Here is a 21,571-nt window from a genome sequence, read left to right as displayed (position 1 = left end):
TTTTTTGCTTTTTGGGATTCTTCCGGAGTGATGTTGACATAATTTTGAGGTTATTTTGTTGACATAACTCAATGAGGCGTGTGCCATTTTTATTGGTGAATCTGTGGGCTGGATAGTCTCCCACTGTCCTCCTGTATTTTTATTCCCTGCCAAGCTGTGCATTGAAATCACCGAGTAGAATTTTCACATCATTTTTAGGGATTTTGGCCATTTCTGTTTCAAGTTCTTCCCAGAATCTTTCTGTTTTTTCAGGCTCCTTTTTATTGTCTCCATTTGTTGGCGCATGCACATTAATAAAGGTGTATTTTTTGTTTGTATGCCTGATTCTTAAGGTCATAAGCCTATTGTTGATGGGTTTCACCTCTATTATTGAATCCAAAACTTTTTTGTCTTCATAGAAGGCCATTCCTAACAATGCTGCTCCTTTACCAATTTTCTTGTTTGTTCCACTTTTGAAGATCCTATAATTATTGTAATCCATCGTTTCTGAATCGGTGAAGCGTGTTTCTTGCAGGGCCAGAATTTGGATTTTCTGCTTTGTAAGTTCTGTTGTGAGATTGTGCAGTTTTCCTGTTTGAATCAGTGTCTGAATGTTGAATGTGCCAATGAAAGTGTGAGTCTTTCGTGGAAGTTTATCAGAGCACTCCGATTTTCTCTCTCGTATTCGCCCAAGCTCCCCAGAATCCGAATGCTTGGTTGCCACTTTAGAGTGGGTGGATTGTCCACCTGGGGTAATTTTGTCTTTACTTGTACGAGTCATGTCTGCTTGTAAGCAATCTTCTAGCTTTCGCTAGTGGTGTAGAACCAGGGATTGTTAGTTCCTGGAGCATATTTACAGCCGCACCTCTGGTGATCAGACGCTGACCACTTGCCGCTTGCTACAAGTCAGACGCAAAGTGGATTTGATTCGGTTCTTCCGCCCTCTCTGCCATTGGGATATGTCCTCTTCTGCCGTCGAGGCCGTTGACCATTTCTCTGTTTACCTCAGTTGATCCGCGGGTGCTTATTTGGCTAAGCCTTATTCACACCTCTCCTGCATATCTACAGGAGCTTCCCCTATCAGCCATATGGGACGCGCCGTGTCGGGGTTGAGGGCCCCCTCCCCAGTTATTATTATTATTATTATTATTATTATCTTTCTTGTACACCTTATCCAAATCGCTTCTGTGACATTTCAAAACCCACAGATCACACCAACAACACATCGGTATTGAAGGTTAACTGCTGCACTATACAATAAAATGTGCGTATTACATTTTATGCCAGTTAAAATATGGGTCGAGCAGGTCAGAAGATTATGAAGTACTATAAAAATCTCTGTCGCTGGAAGAATATATATGCAAACACAATATTACTTACATGTTCTTGTCACGAGGGAACCTGACGAACGACCGCGCATTCTTCTCTACTTCGTAATTACTGCAGCCAAACACAGCACATACCTTTCCCCTCATGTTGAGAGGAGATATCAAGGAATGACACACACTACTATTTATTTATGTCAACTTACTGAAAACACATAAATAACACCAAAAACTTCCCACTAAAATACACGTGCTCTTATGAGAGAATCAGTACTGTTCAGGTCTATCCGCTAGAGTGAGCTCCAGTAGCTGTCCCTCGATATCTCGCTCAGTGTCGCGTATTATCTCTACGGTATTTGATGTTACGTCCGCCATTATCGAACGACTGCGACTGAAAAACGAACACGTTTGTTTTCACAAACCAGTCGATCTTCATCGCTCGTAGTTGATCGCGAACGATCGATGCTGTGTGACTGGTGCCATTGCCCTCTGTAGGTTTGTTTTCTTAGTCGGTTGATCGCAGTCGTTCGATCGATCCAGTGTGACAGCGCCCTAAGATTACCACGGACGACGACAAGATCCGTACGGCCATCAATACTGATGCCACCCCACACCATCACAGAACCTTTCCGAATCGGTCTCCTTCATGGACAACATTTGGCATGTACTGCTCACTACGGCGTCTCCATACACGTTGACGTCCATCACGCTGTGTCAGGGGAAATCTGCACTCGTCTGTGAACAACACAGGTCTCCATTGGCGAAGTTGCCAGTTGACGTAGGTAGCGAGCTGCGCGATGTTGCTGCGTTAAACGGGGCACTCGAACAGGACGTCTGGGTCGTAAGAACACTTCTCTTAACCTGTTCCTTACTATCTGGTCAGACACCGTGACTCCAGTGACCCTCCTGATGTCTTGTTGTATTCTTTGGCAGTTGCTGAACAACTCCGCAACGCACAGATGGACAGATATAGATCATCCTGTGAAGCCTTCGCTTCACGCGTCCACGACCTTGTCCAACCCTCCTTGTGAACTGGCCTGGCTCATTGTAGCGATTCCACAAGTGGTAAATAACTGACGGAGAGATATTGAGATCCACAGCAACACGACGAAAAGTCCATCCTTCCTGGATCAAAGTGACGGCCCTTGCGACTTGAACCTCCTTAAGATGTCTCATGGGATGTGCTGGTTGACGTACAACGTGCTCAAACGACGCAGTAGTCTGTGTACCTCACAACGGCACTCGGACGCACTTTGTTTTGAGGGGTCACCTGACATTTTAATGCATAGCTACGCCTACAGATGGAGTATAACTTCGATTTGACATACCCTGAGTAGCTGGGGTCTCTATGTATGCTGCTCGACCAATTGAACCCCATCTACCAAATTAACGTTCACATACCAGACGTTAAAAGGCATGTTCCCCTAATTTTTTGAAATGTGTATATATTTAATTATTTCCAGTATTTAAACAAAACATTCACATTGGTTCCACATGGCGACAACTTCGGTCACTGGGTATTGGCAAACCACTTGCGGAGCATACTGATCCCAAGGTGTCCCTTGATGAGTTGAATACATATTTCTCCACGGAACGTCTCACTCCTGACACAACGACAGTACAAAACACCATTGACAATATATTAAGGCAAAAATCCCCAGTCCGTCCTGTATTTGAATTTAATACCGTTGTTGTTGTTTGAGTCATCAGTCCATAGACTGGTTTGATGCAGCCCTCCATGCCACCCTATCCTGTGCCAACCTTTTCATTTCTACGCAACTATTGCATCCTACATCTGCTCTAATCTCTTTGTCATATTCATACCTTGGTCTACCCCTACCGTTCTTACCACCTACACTTCCTTCAAAAACCAACTGAACAAGTCCTGGATGTCTCAAGATGTGTCCTATCATTCTATCTCTTCTTCTCGACAAATTGAGCCAAATCGATCTCCTCTCACCAATTCGATTCAGTATATCTTCATTCGTGATTCGATCTATCCATCTCACCTTCAGCATTCTTCTGTAACACCACATTTCAAAAGCTTCTATTCTCTTTCCTTCTGAGCTAGTTATCGTCCAAGTTTCACTTCCATACAATGCCACGCTCCACACGAAAGTCTTCAAAAACATCTTTCTAATTCCGATATCAATGTTTGAAGTGAGCAAATTTCTTTTCTTCAGAAAGCTCTTCCTTGCTTGTGCTAGTCTGCATTTTATGTCCTCCTTACTTCTGCCATCGTTAGTTATTTTACTACTCAAATAACAATATTCATCTACTTCCTTTAAGACTTCATTTCCTAATATAATATTTCCTACATCACCTGCCTTCGTTCGACTGCACTCCATTACTTTTGTTTTGGACTTATTTATTTTCATATTGTACTCCTTACCCAAGACTTCATCCATACCATTCAGCAACTTCTCGAGATCTTCTGCAGTCTCAGATAAAATAACAATATCATCGGCACATCTCAAGGTTTTGATTTCCTCTCCTTGGACTGTGCTTCCCTTTCCAACTTTCTCTTTGATTTCCTTTACTGCCTGTACTATGTAAACATTGAAAAGGAGAGGGGACAAACTGCAGCCTTGCCTCACTCCGTTCTGGATTGCTGCTTCTTTTTCAAAGCCCTCGATTCTTATCACTGCAGACTGATTTTTATACAGATTGTAGATAATTCTTCGTTCTCGGTATCTGATCCCTATCATCTTCAGAATCATAAATAGCTTGGTCCAATCAACATTATCGAATGCCATTTCTAGATCTACGAATGCCATGTACGTGGGCTTGTCCTTCTTGATTCGATCCTCTAAGATCAGGCGTAAAGTCAGGATTGCTTCACGTGTTCCTACATTTATTCTGAAGCCAAATTGATCTTCTCCCAACTCAGCTTCAACTTGTTTTCCCATTCTTCTGTAAATAATACGTGTTAAAATTTTGCAGGCATGAGATAACTAATGGTGCGGTAGTTTGCACATCTGTCAGCAACGGCTTTCTTGGGAATAGGTAGGCCTATAACAACATTCTTCCGAAAATCGGATGGGACTTCTCCTGTCTCATACATCTTGCACACTAAATGAAATAACCTTGCCATGCTGGTTTCTCCTAAGGCAGTCAGTAATTCAGAGGGAATGTCATCAATTCCAGGTGCCTCTATTGAGGTCATTCACAGCTCTGTCAAACTCTGACCTCAATATTGGGTCTCCCATTTCATCAGCATCAACAGCCTCTTCATGTTCCAGAACCAAATTATCTACATCTTTACCTTGATACAACTGTTGGATATGCTCCTGCCATCTTTCTGCTTTGTCTTCTTTCCCTAGAAGTGGCTTTCCATCTGAGCTCTTAATATTCATACACCTAGATTTCCTTTCTCCAAAGGTTTCCTAGATTTTCCTGTATGCAGCATCTACCTTCCCCAGGACCATACAGCCTTCGACATCCTTGCACTTCTCCTTCAGCCATTCTTCCTTAGCTACCTTGCACTTTCTGTCCACTTGATTCTTTAATCGCCTGTATTCTTTTCTGCCCTCTTCATTTCTAACATTCTTGTATTTTCGTCGTTCATCAATCAGGTCTAGTATCTCCTGAGTTGTCCACTGATTCTTAGTTGATCTTTTCTTCCTTCCTAACTTTTCTTCAGCAGTCCTACTGGCTTCATTTTTCATGACTCTCCACTCTTCCTCTATAGTGTTTCCTTTAGCCTTTTCATTTAGTCCTTGTGCAACATGTTCCTTGAAACAATCCCTCACACTCTTTTCTTTCAACTTGTCTAGATCCAATCTTTTTGCATTCTTTACTTTCTTCAATTTCTTCAACTTCAGATGGCATTTCATGACCAACAAGTTGTGGTCAGAGTCCACGTCTGCTCATGGGAAAGTTTTGCAATCCAACACCTGGTTTCTGAATCTCTGCCTAATCATAATGAAGTCTATTTGATACCTTCCAGTGTCTCTAGGTTATAGAGCATGAAGTAAGAAGGGAAGTTAATTCAATAGAATCTCACGCAACAGGAGCTGATAAAATTACCATTTCATTCGTGACTTACATAATCGACATAATATTGCCCATTTTTACACATTTACTTAATACCTGTCTTATTTCTGGCAAAATCCCAATTAAATGGAATGATGCACTCATTGTGCCTGTCCCAAAAATCTCTCCTGCAAGCAATACATCTGACTACCGAACTGTCTGCATCCTCACAGCACTTTCTAAGGTTCTGGAGAAGATATTGCATAAACAAATTGTTAAATACTTGGAAAAAAACATTCTGTACTTGATCCCTTTCTGTCTGGTTTTAAGAAAGGACACAGTACTGCAACTACACTAATCAAAATCATGGATGACATTAGAATGGCTATGGATGAACGAAAACTGACTATACTTATCCTTCTAGACTTTAGCGGTGCGTTTGACACTGTAAATATAGATATATTGTTAGCAAAGTTACAAAAACTTCACATGGCTCATTCTGCTATTCAGCTCTTGGGCTCATACCTCAAAAACAGGCGACAGCGAGTTGTATCAAACATGAAGACTACAGAATGGAGGACTAAGCTATCTGGCGTTCCCCAAGGGTCTGTTCTTGGACCTCTTTTATTCTTAATCTATATTAATGACATTTCTGCTCATCTGAACGACTGCAAGTATCATCTTTATGCTGACGATCTTCAGATATACTCACACTTTAAGGTCCCCGACACTGACAAAGCAATTCACCATATGGACTCGACTTTAAATTCAATTAGCTCGTATGCTAAAGAGAACTGCCTATTAATTAACCCGAAGAAAACGCAAGCAATCATAATAGGACAATTTAGACTTTTAAATACGCTAAACATCATGCAACAGCCTAACCTCATGCTCTGTGGTGAAGCCATACCTTTTCAGAAGTCTGTAAAAAACCTAGGCGTTGTCATGAATGACACCTTAAAGTGGAATGACCATATAACAAGTGTCTGCAGAAACGTATATGCATCTCTTCACCCCCTAAAAATGAAACAATCCATTCTTCCACACAGCAAGAAAATAAAACTAATTCAAACTCTCATTTTTTCCAATAATTTATTACTGTGATGTCGTATTAACCGATCTAACTGCAGAACAAACTATGAAACTTCAAAGGGCAATGAACTCTTGCATACGATTTATATTTTCTTTGAACTTTAGGACACATATTTCCCCTTATTATGAGAAGCTATCCTGGCTGAAAATTGATCAACTAAGGGATTTACACACTGCGACACTAATTTTTCGACTTCTGAACGAATCTAGACCTGAATACCTATCCTCACATTTTAACTTCCTCTCATCTATCCATGGACATAACATCAGATCGACTTCTACCCTTATGATACCGGTTAATCATTCATCTGTATACAGCCACTCTTTCCAAGTGTCTGGGGCAAGGCTATGGAACACACTCCCTGTCAGTATACGTAATAGCACTTCAACAGTCTCATTTAAACGGTCTTGTCGAGATTTCGCTCTTAAATACGTGACCAGCTTGTATGAATGTTAGTGTGTATGAGTGCAAGCGTGATTTAGAACTATTTTTAGGTGATGCAGATGTAGATAGGCTAGATAATATTAATAATTAAAAATACAAATTATAATCTTTTATAATATTACTCCACAAATTTAGGTAGCTCCTAGGGACTGTTAATGTTATTTTACCAAAGTATGTGATTATGTACTGTACGTAGTGGTTAAGTGTAAGAGAGGGCCGTGAGCCCCAACTTCGCCACATACAAAGGCATAAAATAAAAAATAAATAATGTATTTACGCGTTGCGCTATAGATATGATGTATACTACTCCAACTGTCAGAGAGACAGTCACTAATCAGCCTAGCGATCCCGAAAAATGAGGATTTAACATTTATATCAGTCATTTTGGGCAATTTTTTTTTGCAAAGCTTCTGGACCCCGATGCCGATGAAGGTTGAACGTGGACTTCAGCCGTATGCAAAGCGTCAGAATGCATCTCAGTGATCCCGAAAACCGTGGATTCTATACTACTGTAGGTCGTTTTTGGTTATTTTTTACACGTCATTCCCCGACTCTAAAGGCTGCTCGGGTTGTCTTACCCCAGAGTATTTTTTTTCCAGATTGTAAGTCATATGTGTAGCAAGTTTAGTTGATTGTTTTGCTGGAACAGACACAAAGCAAAATCCCGGTAATTTTTGAGATTCTTTTTCATCTTTTCTGAACCCCCATGCCAATGGAGACTGAACACGAATTTAAAACGGCATTCAGAATGCCTCTATACGTATCTGCGACCGAGAAAACTATGAATTCGACATTAATATTTTGTCATTTTCGATTAGTTTTACAGGTCACCTACTCCTCAACCCCACCCGTATGGATGATAGGTGGGGTCTGACACTTAATATGTTTCTATTCCAGATAGAACATGTATACCATGTTTGGTTGAGAGTTATGCTGGAACATACATAAATACATGCTTACGGTCATTTTGGGCGTTCTTTTTCAGCCTTTCTCAACCTCCATTCCAATTTGGGCTGAAGCAGCACTTAAACGGCATCCAGAGCGCAACAGTTCATCTCAGCGACTTCGAAAATTACTGGAGTTGACATTAATATATGTATTTTCTGATTATATTTACACTTCACCCCCTCCCTTACGGGTACTAGGGATGTCTGCCCTCACATAATTTTTCCAGATAGAAAGTCATATCCTATCTGCCAACTCTGGTTGAGAGCTGTGCTGAAACATGCACCCATTCCATCCATAGTCTTGGTCATTTTGGATGTTTCGTTTTTCACCCCTTCTCACCACCGTGACTGTAGGCGCAGTACTTTAACTAAACGGCATCCATAGAGTCAGAGTTCATCTTAGCGACCAGAAAAATTATGGATTCGACTTTAATATTGGTAGTTTTCGATTATTCTTGAAGTTCACCCCTTCGCCTAGGGGAGCTGGTGGTTTCTTACCACCACAGTATATTTTCCACTTAGAAAGTAATATATGTACCAAGTTTGATTGAGATCTATGCTGGGCCGATGACCTTCGATGTTACGCCCCTTTAAACAACAAGCAAGCAAGTAACAAGATCTATGCTGGAACATACATACATACATACATACATACATACATACATACATACATACATACATACATACATACATACATACATACATACATACATACATACATACATACATACATACATACATACATACATACATACATACATACATACATACATACATACATACATACATACATACATACATACATACATACATACATACATACATACATACATACATACATACATACATACATACATACATACATACATACATACATACATACATACATACATACATACATACATACATACATACATACATACATACATACATACATACATACATACATACATACATACATACATACATACATACATACATACATACATACATACATACATACATACATACATACATACATACATACATACATACATACATACATACATACATACATACATACATACATACATACATACATACATACATACATACATACATACATACATACATACATACATACATACATACATACATACATACATACATACATACATACATACATACATACATACATACATACATACATACATACATACATACATACATACATACATACATACATACATACATACATACATACATACATACATACATACATACATACATACATACATACATACATACATACATACATACATACATACATACATACATACATACATACATACATACATACATACATACATACATACATACATACATACATACATACATACATACATACATACATACATACATACATACATACATACATACATACATACATACATACATACATACATACATACATACATACATACTCACTCTCGGTCATTTAGGATATTTTATTTTCCATGCCTTCTTACCTCCTACGTCACAGGGGACTGAAATTGGACTTAAAATACTTCCGGGGTGTCACTATTCATCTTAGCGACCCCGAAAATGAAGAATTCTGTATTAATATCTGTCAATTTCGATTACGTGTTCTAGGAATGTCTTAATCCCACAGTACCTATTTTTTTATGTATTAAGTTGTATGTGTACCAAGTATGCCTTTGCAGGCGGGACCTAGTGTTTACGGTGCACTATGTCTTCTGGTATGGGCTAGAGCAATTTTGTTACTTTCATTGATCTGTCTCAGCTTTATCCTTGGCTTTGACAAAATGAAAGTGACTGAGGTATGAGTGATGCTAGTAATGCCATTTCTTTCTGCAGCCAGTCCCTGCTATGAATGGCGTGAAAATATTGCTCATAGGGTTGGTTGGTGCATGCATTTCAGTGGGCTTGGCAGACTGATATGTAATAGCAACTTCTGGCTCAGTGAGGAAAGCAACGGGAAACTACCTCACTCCTCATTTCCCTAGGACGCCTCTTCAGTGATGCCTAGGCCATCTATGACAGCTGATGGTGGAGCTGTTGAGGATCCAACCAGCCTTCGGGTTGAGGACTAAACATACATACATACGTGTACCAAGTTAGGCTGAGAGCTATGCTAGGACATGCACATATCCATCCAAAATCTCGGTCATTTTGAACGTCCTTTTTACCTCTTCCCCTAACCACTATTCCGATTGGGGCTTAACATTGACTTAAACGGCATATAGAGTATAAAAGTTCACCTCAGTGACCCCGAAAGCTATGGATTCGATACTAATACGGGACGTTTTCGATTATTTTTACATTTAACCCCCTCGCTTCGGGTTACTGGGCGTGTGATATCCCCACAGTATGTTCTACCTGATGGAAAGTCATAAGTGTACCAACTCTGGTCGAGAGCTCTGCTGGAATAGGCACATTCATTCATAATCTCGGTAATTTTACATCTGTAATCTCGTTAATTTTGGCCGTTTCTTTTCTCACCCCTTCCCTACCATAGGGTTGCTAGGGGTCTCTTACCCCACAGTATTTTTTCCAGATAGTAAGTCATAGTTGTATCAGGTTTGGCTGAGAGCTATGCTGGAACATACACACATAATGTTCATTAAACCAAGGATTTCTGCATTATTTATTTATTTATTTATATACTCATTGATTGATTGATTGATTTATTTATTTATTTATTTATTTATTTATTTATTTATTTATTTATTTATTTATTTATTTATTTATTTATTTATTTATTTATTTATTTCTTTCTTTCTTTCTTTCTTTCTTTCTTTCTTTCTTTCAACTTTTCGTCAATCGGAAGGTACACGATCCAAATTTTCTACAAGGACTGACCCGTTTGCACGTTTCTTGGGGCTTGTAATTAGGAAACTACAGAAATCTATTTCAAGAATGACAAGTAATGTTATGAAGTCATGTTTCAACGTCATCATCCTCTCGATTCGAGTGACTCGTAACTGCAGATTTATTTGTACGTTAAGGAAACCATTTATAGAGCACATTTCCAGCATTTTGCGATCTCTTAAGAGCAGTCATACTGTAGTTAAGATGTTAACACAATCTATTGTCATCACCCCTCCCCCCAAACCCCATGGCACTACAGCCCTTGAAGGGCCTTGGCCTACCAAGCGACTGCTGTTCAGCCCGAAGTCCTGCAGATTACGAGGTGTCGTGTGGTCAGCACGACGAATCCTCTCGGCCATTAATCTTGGCTTTCTAGACCGGGGCCGCTATCTCACCGTCAGATAGCTCCTCAATTCTAATCACGTAGGCTGAGTGGACCTCGAACCAGCTCTCAGGTCCAGGTAAAAAACCCATGAGCTGGCCGGGAATCTCTACCTCTACACCACGGGGCCAGCTATTGTCATCGCCCCTCTTGAAATTAAATGAGGTAAAAGGCAGTAAAATGTTTAAGTGTCGAATATTTTCATCAAAGAGGAGAGAAACCATGCCATCATTTTGGTGTCAATAAGTGACATGTCACGCCGTTCTGTGTGCACGTAATCTTGATGTGTAAAACCGACCTTTGATATTTTGTGTATGTGCAGCGCGTAACCCCGGGAATCCCCGTGACAACCCGGTGTGTGCTATCCTATTGATCGGGTACGTTCCCAGAAGCGCCGTGACGTCACTGTCAGTGTACGCTACATTCCGCTGGCTGGAGCGCTGACTCACTCTCGCTCTCATTCGGCGGACTGCTGGGGCAAGGACACCTCAGGAAAATATCATACGGAAAATGTTTGTCTTGTTGCGGTTGAAGCCCACTAAACTACTTTCGTCTACTTCCCGGAATCTGTTCTGCCGATGTACAATTTTTACTCGTGCTTCCAACAAGAATGTATGTTTGTGAAGTAACGTTTTAACATGTTAAAATGAGAAAGCGTAAGTGTGTTTTAATGACTTGTTGCAAAGACAATTTATCACAGTTGCCAAAAGTCATGGGACTTCTGACCCATGCCGTCTGGATAGCTACTCACTGCTTCTGCTATTTGTAGGTGAAGGGTCTTGGGTGTGAATGAACCTCAGCGCCACGTCCCATAAATGCTTGACAGGGTTCATATCAGGAGAATAAGGTGGCTACAGCAGTCGTTGAAACTCTCCGACCGGGCGAGTTGGCCGTGCGGTTAGGAGCGCGCAGCTGTGAGCTTACATCCAGGAGATAGTGGGTTTGAACCCCACTGTCGGCAGCCCTGAAGATGGTTTTCCGTGGTTTCCCATTTTCACACCAGGCAAATGCTGGGGTTGTACCTTAATTAAGACCACGGCCGCTTCCTTCCCACTCCTAGCCCTTTCCCATCCAATCGTCACCATAAGACCTATCTGTGTCGGTACGACGTAAAGCAACTAGCAAAAAAAAAAAAAAAAAAAACTCTCCGAAACTCTTCTCGCAGCAATCCTGGACAATTTGGGCCCGATGACAAAGTGCATTAACCTGCTGGAATATCTCATCGTTATGGAGGTACGTGAAGTCCATGATGGGCTGCAAGTGGTCACCAAACATATCAGTCACTGGTCAACGACCTGTTTATGTGGATCAGTGGATCCAGCCCATGCCACGTGAACAGTGGCGTAACTAAGAAATGACCATCCCCCGCAAATTAATAATTTGGGCCCCCTTCCTCAAATTCTGACATAGTAGGAGAAAAATGCTTCCTAAATTTGTCACTACATGCTTACATACCAGAGATTATTATACTTAACTGAAACTCACCGGAAGTTGCATCCATCATAATTTTCCGAAGCGTCATTCTTTCGTAGACGGAAACTCGTTAATTACACTTTCCACATATACTTCCGGTTTCATCACTTTCAATGAAAAATAAAGCCAATGAACGTAACCTTCCCTGTGACATGGTACTGAGAGAGTAGTTTTAAGGAGCCCATAGACGTGCAATATTATTGGGCAAAATGGATTGTACAATATATTGTTAGCTGCCTATAGACGAGTTTGTGCAATAAATAGAATCGTGTGGAGATAATATTGATAGTTGTGCAATATATTGTGCAAAGCGGTCATAGACGTACAATATGCGTTGCAATATATAGTCAGTCCATGCCGGTATTTTATTTGGTGATTATATTGAGTGACACTGATCTTTGCTGCGTTTTGATCGCAGTGGGCGTAAGTGCCAAAAAGAAGCAGAAACGGAAAAGAAGCACAAGGGCCAAACCGTGGTTTCTAGACAGAGAAAAGTACACTCATGAAAATTTACTCAATGAACTGAGAAAATGGGAACCAAATGATTTTCGAAACTTTCTGCGCATGAATGGTGAATTGTATGATGAACTCCTCGCTTTGCTCTTAACGTCCCACAGAGCCGGAAGGGCATAGTACACTTCGATAAACTCCAAAATAAACTTTTTCTCCTCCTTTTTGCCTGCCATCACGATACCTTCTCCAACACTTGTTGATACCAACTGGCCCTGGCGGGAGGACGGGATATTGCACAATATTGCCAACACACAGCACAGTATTTTGCGATTTGCGCAATATATTTCAAACTTTCTTGATTTCGTACAATATATTGCACAACGCTTCAATATTAAATACACACTATCAATTTTATTGCACAAACCCCGATATTGCGCAATAATATTGCACGTCTATCGGCCCCTTTAGTTTGCTGAACGATCGCTGCGGATGCTGTTGTGACCAGCAAAGTGAGATAAAGTTTCAGCACTGTACACAAATTACGGACACTACCATAAGAAGTTCGGCCAGTTCTTTTACTGTTGAAAGGTCACGATTGTGTTCCAACATTATAGATCGGAAACTTATAATCTGTCCAGAAAGGGTAGGAGATGAATCGGTTGGATAATATTCCCGAAGTTTATTTGCTTTTTCCGTAATTTCCCTCTCTTCTAAACTGATAAGTAATCTTGGCTGCAGTAGCGAAAATTTAGCTGATGTATTTTTCATGCTTTCTTAGCTTACTGGAAGTTGCTGGATTATTATATCCAGGCACTCGTTAAACATAATTATTCGGAATCTTCCTTCTTGGGTTTGAATTCTTTCGTCAATTACCAACTCATCAAAGAACAGTTTGGCGTGAGGTTGTCGGGTTATCTTTTGAAAACTGGGTATATTTTCCAGGAATTTTCAATTTCCATCGCTTCCTTTAAAACAGTGTTCGCGGAAATTAATCTCAATTCTGACATGTTATTCTGAACCTGGTTGAACATTGAAGTATCTGTCAGAATATCTATGGATTTACCTTGCAAATATTTCGAAACAATATTAATTCACTGTAATATTTTGCACTGGAACACCAGGAAAACCACGAAGTCAAAACTATTCAGTTAACTTTTTATTACCATGCGTCTTTCTTTTCAGGTGCTTTCTAAAATACAGGGTGTTTCAAAAATGGGGGCATAATTTCAGTTATGTATTTGCTATATGTAGACAATCAAAATAGTTCATTACAACATGTGTCCGGAAATGCTTGATTTCCGAGTTATGGCCTTCACAACACTGAACTTCACTGGAATGTTTTCTTTCCACAGGTCATTGTCATTACAGAAGATGTTCAAAATGTCCACCTCCTGCTTGAATACAAACCTCACATAGATGTCTCATTGACTTTGGATCGAATGTTTCCTGATCGATGGTGACCCGATTGCTTGGTCTGCACGCTCACCTGATCTGAAGCCTCTCGTTTTCTACTTGTGGGGCCATTTAAAATCATCGGTGTATTCGTATCCGCTGCCTGATGTGGAAACCCTTCGGAATCGAATTGTGGCATCGTGTGAGGACTTCAGCAATACTCCTGGCGTTTGGGATCGTGTTCGCAGGTCAAAGAGACATCGATGTGAGGTCTGTATTCAAGCAGGAGGTGGACATTTCGAACTTCTTCTGTAATGACAGTGACCTGCGGAAGAAAAACGTTCCGGTGAAGTTCAGTGCTGTGAACGCCATAACTCGGAAATGAAGCATTTCCGGACACATGTTGTAATGCACTATTTTGATTGTCTACATGTAACCAATACACACCTGAAATTATGCTCCCTATTTTTGAAACACCCTGTAGAATGATATTTTTAAGGCACATAATTACTGGCACAAAACCACTTTTCAATGCGAAAAAACTGTCACACCGCGAAGACAATCTAGTAGGACAGTTTTTTTTTGTGTTCTTTTGACTGTTTCAATATTAAGTGCATTGTTCAGTTTCTGCCAGTGCAGTAAACTTTCGCTCAAAATCATATATATTTCCTGCATGGATGTATAAAATGCTCTAATGTCTGAGATGTAACTAACAGAGTGACTTAAAACTAAGTTTAAGTTGTGAGCCGCGCAATGCACACGAACAGCTGTCGGTACTCTCTCCCTGATACGGACCTGCAGTCCCTGATATTGGCCACTCATGTTAAGTACTCTGTCATATTCCTGACCACGACATTTACTTAGATCCAACTGATTGTTTTCCAATATATTCAAAATCATATTTTTCGAAAGACTTCTCCGTTTGGTCTTCCATTTTATGAAACCCAACAAAAGATTCGTGAATAGTTACTGGCCTCCCTGTATTGGATTCTACGTCTCTAAGCACGGCACTTAACTGATCAACCTTACTTGTGTCCTGGGTCTTATCCAATAAAATAGAAAAATGGAGCATTTTTAAAATTTTGAGAACAATTGATCACAAAACTGTATTTCACGATAGCGATATTAGTTCATTTTGCACTTTAGGACTTAAATATTTTGTTCTGATTTTCTCATTACCAATATGAACCTCCAGTAGAGGATCATACAAAGCAGGTAACTCAATAATACTTAGACATTTTCCTCTTTAAAAAGGAGTATTTTTTCATCATGGCCATAGAATGGTACGTTGCAGCGGGCTGATGTTAAAATTACATTGAATATGTTAGAAAGAATATCCGTGATGTTTTAATATTCCACTTGGAAAAAATGTTAAATTACCGATTTGTGTTCCTTCCAATGCTCCGAAGTTGAAGGAGATGAGAGATGAATCATCAATGTTTCGTGCATCACTACTTTTCTTATAACCCCTGCTAATCTTTGATTGTACCATTGCATCAAGCATTATTAATGTTTTGTTACTCCGGTCGGCGAAAAATCGACAAACATGACAGTATATGCCCTGTCTTTGATTTAATTTTATAATATTCAGAGTTGAATTACCTATTTGTCACAGGGTCTTTTGGGAAGGACCTTTCGGTTGGTGAGGTTTTGAATGAACAATGTTTATGTTCAAATCTGTATCTAACTCGCCACTGCACCGTCCACGATCAGTGTCAGTTATATTTTTCGCACCATCAGTTTCAAAATCACCATGTACTGAAACGTCACTAACACAGACATTGCATTGCCCTGACGTTTGTGCTGCATCCTCACTTAAATTTTCCGCCGACACGCCGGATAAGGATTTATCACAAGACGGAACATAATTGCCACTGGAAACTCGCAAAGAATCTTCACCTACACGTTTAAAGAAACAATCAATTTTTTTGTAACTTTTTAACAGATTCTTCCTTTTCACGTTCTCTTTTAGGTCTTTGAAACCCGCTTAAATACTCAGATTTACCGGTAGGCCTACTTGAACTCTTAATATAAACTTGTACACACGTCATCAAGTCACCAACTGAACTGATCACAACCGACTGTAAATTACCAGTCTGATCGGATTCTAAATGCCGGTCGGGGATTCCCCTTTGAATGATGGAATGTAGTGTTACCAAGTAGTGTTAGCCAAAAGTCGGCAAATTCTAAATTAAAAGTCGCTAAATTAACGCTAAATTAACCACCAAAATCCAGTTACAATTTATTTGTATGCATGTTTAATACATCGAGTTGAGCCTCTATGGACTGCGTGGTAATAACCAACTTCATTTCAGTATCTAGGTCTTGTTCTTGTATGATATTTGATAATTTAACAAATAAATTCACGTACTTAGTCGGAAGGATAATCATTCTTAATTTTTCAGCTCTTCCACAGCAGACGACGAAGGTTGCACAAACTCTGCATCTGATATATACCAGTTTTACGCTCAATCTTTTCTGAACATTCGTACGAATAACACGTTTTTCGTAAAACTCTTAGTGCATTCCTAAAATGTAGAATCGCTGAAACAATTGAATATTTATGCCAATTCCTTAGCATTGTACATGTTATGGCCTTCTCCATAATACACACATTTAATTCTCTAACATTTCTAACAATTAAGAACACTGTAACTACAACTGCAAACAATACATGAGTGCTACGGTATAATATAATATTATAAATAACACTTATTGTCTCAAAACCCGACTGTTACTGCACGAGGCTAGAATGCTATATCTCACTCGAGTTCCTCGACTCACTGTGTTTAGATTTTATTTCAGAGATTGGCTGTTGATGCGACTATCGGATACCGGTATACATAATCTCTCTCCAAGTCGCGCAGTCAACTGGGATGTGTTCACACGCTACCAAATAGCTAACGATGTATTCGACTCCATGTGCAATTCTGTATACTGAAATAATCCCCCCATAATGCTTATAACTGCATGCGAGCTTAATTAGAGGTGAATCTTGAACATTCAAATGTCATCAAACTCATCAACCTAGTCAGAGGGAAATACTTATCTCCATTCCCTTACAGGAAGTGTGTGAGTGGGACGATCGGCCTCTGATAAGCCTTCCAGAAATAATATGTACTCATGTTCCACACGCATGAATGAGTCTTGTTACTCAGTTGCATCATCATGTGCAACGTTAATCAATTCTGTAAGTAGATGTTTACTTTAGATGTTACATCAATACAAAAGAACAAGAACATATCTTAATAGTGCATAATTTAATTTGGAACGTAATACGCTCGCTGGTTAGTTTCAAATGTAAATGAAATTACGTATTCAGATTTACTGTACTATAGAATGGCTTTGTGGGCCCGTTAGTTACACCTCCGCACGTGAACACACCCCACGCCATTATGGAGCTACCACCAGCCCTTACGGTGCCTTGTTGACGACTAGAGTCCACGGCTTCATGGGGCCTTCGCGCTAACCGAACCTTAGCACCAGATCAAAACAACTGGAACAGTGATCCGTCGGACCAAGCTACATGTCGTCAGTCCAGGGTCTAATTAGCAACGTCACGCGTCCAGGTGAGACACTATGCCTGGTGTCGTGATGTTAACAAGGACATTTTGCTACACCTTTTGTTCCCATATCGCAGTAACGTTAAAGAACGCTGCACTGGCCTGCAGGATATGCGTCTGGTACCTCTTACAGTGAATCTGGATGTTATATGAGCCAGTGTGGAATGTCTGCCATCACGGACAATTCTAACCAGACGCCGCTAAGCGCGATCATTAAGCATCCGTTGTCGGCCACTGTGAGTGGTAATGCCGGCCACTGTGAGTGGTAATGCCTTCCATGAGGTACTCCCGAAACACACGAGACACCTTTTACCGAGGAATGTTAAATGTTCGCATAACTTCGACAATGGAATGTTCCATTCATTTGGCCCCCACGATCATGTCCCAATCGGAAGACGACTTAAAATACGGTCATCCCATAATTTTTGGCATGTCTATGTAAAAAGGCGTTGATAAAAGGCGTTCGGAATCAGATTGTAGTTTCTGTCATACCGTGTTTAGCATTACTGTGGAGGGAAAGCAGATATCATCGATCACGTAACCTTAAGTGACTGCAAGAAGTCCAGCCAACAATTAATTTCATTTTTTCAAACTAATGGATTTTCCGACCAAGAAACGGGGCATGTTGCACAAGAAAGAACAACGGTATTTCACTCACAAGGGGACACTACGCACGTGTCATATTGGATTTTAGTGGGGTTATACAGCATTGTTAAAAGAGTTACAGGTCAAAATATTAAGACAAAATCCCCCCCCCCCCCCGCATTTTCGAGAAATATCGATTTTAAAACTCCGATTTGGTTTAAATTCACTAAAAGTATGCTTACCGCTTGTGGGAACGCGGCGACCTAGGTTCCACCACGTCCTTTACGTCTCCACGCCCTTTGTAATTGTCGTCGTGCATCTGACCTAAATGTTATGCATGTTTCATATGCAAACATGGCATTACGCCATTCATCCAACCCCCAGCTCTCAACACGATTACAGTTATCTTGTGAAACACGTCGAATCGGCCGAATTCAAGACTCATGTATATCAGAAATCACCAGCTTCCCTCGTGTGATGTGAGCAGAACAATTATTATCAATTAGATACACCACCAGCAACTGTGAATCATTCTAAAGAGGAATTAACAGCCTTAACAACGCCAGCCATCCGAATATTTATCAGTTCATTTACGTTTTAAAGCAAATACCGAGCGACCTCTGTGTCGCTTAGAAGCCTGGGCAAAAATAAATAAATCTGTTCTGCGCAAATAATTATTTTAACGACACTTGATATTTGCACTTCAGCAAGAAACGATTACTCAACTTGATTTATATTCCTGTCTGTTTAAAGTCAGTATTCAAAGTGTTGAAAAAATTCAAGTTTTATGATGTTTTCGAACTGAAGCTGACCGATATTTAAATCACTTCTTAACCTACCAGTATATTTGCGCGAATTATGCACGTAAGCTTTGTTACTGACAATCCTAAAGTCAGGAAATGGGAAGAAAAAATACGATTACAGCGACGTACTTACAGTTTAAACGGGGAGCACCTTCGCTCTCTCACATAAAGAGGAGGCAGCTTACATACCGTTGCTCATATAAACATTAGGCAATGTATAATATTTTTTGGCCTTGGGAGACAATTTACCGACTCCGAATCATATTAATATCCTCTCTTCTCAGTTGTCATTGTGAGGCTGCCGTCATAATTGTGTGATATAGTATCTACTTTCTTCCTTAGGCGGCAGCGCTTCGATTCCCAGCCATTACATGTGAAAACCCTGAAATAAAAATTATCGTACTTGTATTTCGGATTCCACGCAAAAGTAGAAGTCCCAGGTTTATGATCACAGCATGAACAGTCACGTAAACAAGTTTGCTCCCGGAAGACATCGACAGGCGTACAAACGCAACCCAGTTAACTTCTCTGTACCGCAGCTCAGCCTAGAGAACAGAGTTTTCGAAAAGCATTGGTGACCAACACTAAAGTAAAGCTACCAATAGCTCTATAGCTTCAATGAACTTCGAGAAACCATAAACGCAACTGAAGCCTTCAATTGCTGTTTAAACTCTCTCTTCTATCATGGCCATTCAGATAATATTTTCTTATTCACTAGCATTCTTCTGTATTTCCAAACGCATGTATACATTAAAATTCGCAGCTGTATATGGGAATAATCAACACAATGGGCAGAAAGTTAAATGTTACATGTTCGTGAATTGCGCTGACACAATTACATGACAACAAAGAAAAATCCGGTATGGTTTTCTAAAGAAGGCTATATATGAAAGCAACATTTTGAAAAAAAGGAGCAATATGTTATAATGCACTTTCCAGACACGAGTAATTCAAGAATAACTCACCGTTATTTTCTATAGACAACCAACAAATTTTATCACACTACTAAATTTCATATTTAAAAAGTTTATTTACATAAAAATTACAGTAGTTTACATATCACAACTGAATATAAGGAATGGCGTACATTTAGATCGGAATTTCGTAGTCAGTCATAAGTCTGGAATCTGAAAATGGAAATCGTATTAAGTTTATTAGGGTAAGGTAGTGGAGGTGGCATACCGCATCTCGTCTCGCTGCCAAGGAAAGATCTCTATGGCCATTGTGCTCTGTAGGAAATACAGATTAGCGCTGATGACAGGTCTCGGGTAATGCTCGGCGGATACCTGAAGTGAAATTACCCGGCTACCCATTACACATGCTTGGACGCATTCCCAGCGATACATATGATTGAGATTGTTTCTCTGTTCCCCCACGTTTCTCTCGCTAAATGTAACTCTTATGCCCAGAGAACGTTAATTTACTTGTATTTCTTTTTACACAGAAACCGAAATTTTTCAAAGGCCTAAATTGAGTGCCGCATGCTTTTATTTTATTTTTTATATTGAATCGTATATGCCCCTTTTAGTCGCCTCTTACGACAGGGAGGGGATACCGTGGGTGTTATTCTACCGCCCTCACCCACAGGGGGAAGTAAGACGTGGAGGAAAAAGCCTAGGTACATAGTAAAGTGGTTGGATATGTTGCTGAGGGCTCCGCCGTTCAGCGCTTACACCCGCCTGCACTCTTCCTTCTCCTGACAAGTCCATATTGTCCTTCCCGGCTTCTCCCGTACCCCGCACACTTGCTGACTCCAGGGACCTACTGAGGGCTCTGCCTAACAGACCATACACCCGCCTGCACTCTTCCTTCCCCTGACAAGCCCATATTATACTTCCAGGCTCCTCCGGCATCCTGCACACTTGCTAAGTCTTGGGACCTACTGAGGGCTCTGCCGGACAGACCATACACCCGCCTGCACTCTTCCTTCCCCTGACAAGCCCATATTGTGCTTCCAGGCTCCGCCCGCACCCCGCACACTTGCTAAGTCTTGGGACTTACTGAGGGCTCTGCTGGACAGACCATACACCCGCCTGCACCCTTCCTTCTGCCCACAAGTCCATTTTGTCCTTCCAGGCTCCTCCCGCACCCCGCACACTTGCTAAGTCTTGGGACCTACTGAGGGCTCTCCCGTCACTGTCCGAGCGCTTCAAGACTAAAGAGAAAACATCGAGGTTCCTGGACAGCAGCAATGGTCCGAAAGCCTTTGCCTTTTCTTGAACATAGAAAAGCAAAGTGTTTACCGTCGAGATAATAAAGTTAACATTGTATAACTGAATAACACAT

The sequence above is a fragment of the Anabrus simplex genome, chromosome 5 (assembly GCF_040414725.1).
Source record: "Anabrus simplex isolate iqAnaSimp1 chromosome 5, ASM4041472v1, whole genome shotgun sequence".
NCBI classification, from domain to species: domain Eukaryota; kingdom Metazoa; phylum Arthropoda; class Insecta; order Orthoptera; family Tettigoniidae; genus Anabrus; species Anabrus simplex.
The sequence above is the reverse complement of the archived record's forward strand: the minus strand, read 5'-3'. Positions refer to the sequence as shown.